Below are 2,855 nucleotides of genomic sequence, written 5' to 3'. Positions count from 1 at the left end.
TAACCACTACGCTACTAGAGCTCCTTAGTTTTGAATTATCTTCAGCAAATTTTTACTTGTGTGAGATATTGATGTTATTGTTTGATAATTCCTGTGTTCTGTAAAGGTCACCTTGCTCTGGAATGGGCACAAATATGCATCTCTTACAGTCACTTGGCCAGGTGTCATCCAGATTTCTCAGCATAGTGTAGTGAGAGCCTTCAGCCCTGCATCAGTTTGTTGAGACATTTCAATTTGTCGTCTATCAATTCCTGGAGCCTTGTTTTGTGCTAATGACTGAAGTGCAGCTTTGATTATTTCTTTAATACTATTAGTACTTGGTCATATGCTATCTCCTGGTTGCACATCACCCAGACTTTTGGATACAGTGACTCTGTGTATTCCTTCCATGTCTCCTGCATCATTTAATATTTTGCACGTTTTTGTTGTCAGGTGCCATTGAGTTCGTTCTGACTCATAGTGATAACAGGATGAAACACTGCCCAATTCTGCTCCATGTTAACAATCGTTACACTTGAGCCTAGTGCAAATCCATCTTGTCAGGGGTCTTCCTCGTTTTCACGGAGCCCTTCTCCAGGGACCGCTCCCTCCTTATAACACATCTGAAGTATGAGAGACGAAGCGTGGCCATCCTGGCCTCCAGGGGGCGCTCTGGTTGCACTTCTTCCAACACAGACCTGTTGGTTCTTTAGGCAGCTCACGGTAGGTACTTTCAATATTCGCCTCCAACACTGTAACTCAAAAACATCAATTCTTCTACGGACTTCTCTTCACTATCTAAATTTCGCATGCCTATGAGGTTATTGAAAATATCATGGTTTGAGTCAGGCACACCTTAGTCTTCAAACTGATATCTTTGCTCTTGAATGCTTTAAAGAGGTCTTGTGAAGCAGATTTGCCTAATGCAATATGTTGTTTGATTTCTTGATTGCTGCTTGATGAGTGTTGATTATGAAGTCTTTGACAACTTCAATCTTTCCTCCATTTATTATTATGTTATTTATTGGTCCAGTGGTGAGGATTTTTGTTTTCTTTACATTGAGTTCCAACCCATAATGAAAACTGGTCTGTGATCTTCATCAGTAAGTATTTTAAGTCCTCTTCACTTCCAGTAAGGAAGGCTGTATCATCTACATATTGCAGGTTGTTCATGGGTCTTTTTCCAACCGTGATGCTACTTTCTTCTTCATATAATCCATTTTCTGGGATTATTTGTTTAGCAAATAACAGATTGAATTCATATGGTGAATGGATACAACCCTGGCACACAGCTTTCCTGATTTTCGAACATTCAGTATTGCCTTTTTCTGTTGGAACATACCCTCTCAGTCTATGTCAGGAACACAATTAAGTGTTCTGGAATACGCATTCTTTGCAATCTTATTCACAACTCATCATGATCTACACAGTCATGTGTTTGCATAGTCAATAAAATACAAGCAAACGTTTTTCTGGTATTCTCTGCTTTCAGTCAAGATCCATCAGACGTCAGCAATAATACCCTTCATTCCACATCCTCTTCTGAATCTGGCTTGAATTTCTGGCAGCTCCCTGTTGATCTCTAAGCTCAAGAGCAAGTTTCTGAGTCTCTTCTGCCATCTATTTTGACCTTTTCCTTCTTTACTGTCTTTTAAATGACCTTCTGCTTTCTTCCTGTATGGATGTTCTTGATGTCATCCCACAACTCTTCTGGTCTTTGGTCATTAGTGTCTAATGCATCAAATCTGTTCTTGAGATGGTCTCTAAATTCAGGTGGGATATATTCAAGGTCATATTTTTGTTCTTATGGACTTGTTTTCATTTTCTTCAGCTTCAGCCTGAACTTGAATATGAGCAATTGATGGTCTGTTCCACGTCTGCCCTTGACTTTATGGAGCTTTTTCACTATCTGTACCTGCATTTCACATATGTAGTCAATTTGATTTCTGTGTATTCCATCTGGTGAGGACCATGTGTGTAGATGCTGTTTATGATATTGTAAAAGGGTATTTTCAGGAGAAACCAGTTCATACTGGAGTCCTTGGGAGTAAGGGTCTCAGCTGAATCCAGTCTCTTGGCGTGACTCTAAGGAAGAGCTTGTTGATTCGCACCAGGCGCTGTGCCTCCAGGTGGGCAAAGGAGACCCCAACAAGCCATGGGGCAAGATGTTCTTGTACACCTTCTTCATGCAGACATGTCAGGAACAGCACAAGAAGAAAAACCCAGACTCATCTGTCAACTTCCCCGAGTTCTCCAAGAAGTGGTCCAAGAGATGGAAGACCATGTCCGCAAAGGAAAAGTTGAAGTTTGAAGATAAGGCAAAAAGTGACAAAGCTTGCTATGACAAGATGAAAAATCACGTGCCTCCCAAAGGTGCTAAGAAAGGAAAGGAAAAAGATTTCGATGCCCCTAAGAGACCGCCATCTGCCTTCCTGTTTCACTCTAAACATCGCCCAAAGACCAAAAGTGAGCACCCGTGCCTATCCATTGGGGATACTGCAAAAAAATTGGGTGAAATGTGGTCTGAACAATCAGCCAAAAATAAACAACCATATGAGCAGAAAGTAAACAAGCTAAAGGAGAAATAGGAAAAGGATATTGCCGCATGTGTCCAAGGCAAAAGTGAAGCCAGACAAAAGTGTCCTGGCAGGCCAACAGGTTCAAAAAAGAAACCAGAAGATGGGAGGAAGGAGAAGATTAAGATGATGAGGAAGAAGATGAAGATAAAGAATAAGCGCCTATCTTGCAATAATGTGTGGAGTGTGCATGTGTGTTCAGGCAATTGTTTACCTAAGAATGTGAATTCAAGTGCAGCTCAATATTAGCTTCAGTATTAAAAACTGTACAGGATTTTGCATAGCTGATAAGATTCTTCA

At 40.8% G+C, this 2,855-nt stretch overlaps 1 pseudogene; it reads left to right on the top strand.

The window, feature by feature from the left end:
* Positions 1 to 2,713, top strand: part of LOC102836035 — a 20,627-nt pseudogene extending 17,914 nt beyond the window's left edge.
* Positions 2,714 to 2,855: the final 142 nt, after the last annotated feature.

The sequence above is a fragment of the Chrysochloris asiatica genome, unplaced genomic scaffold (genome assembly GCF_000296735.1).
Source record: "Chrysochloris asiatica unplaced genomic scaffold, ChrAsi1.0 scaffold00029, whole genome shotgun sequence".
Classification (NCBI taxonomy): Eukaryota; Metazoa; Chordata; class Mammalia; order Afrosoricida; family Chrysochloridae; genus Chrysochloris; species Chrysochloris asiatica.
Note: the sequence above shows the minus strand (reverse complement) of the source record. Positions and strands in the feature narration are given on the sequence as shown.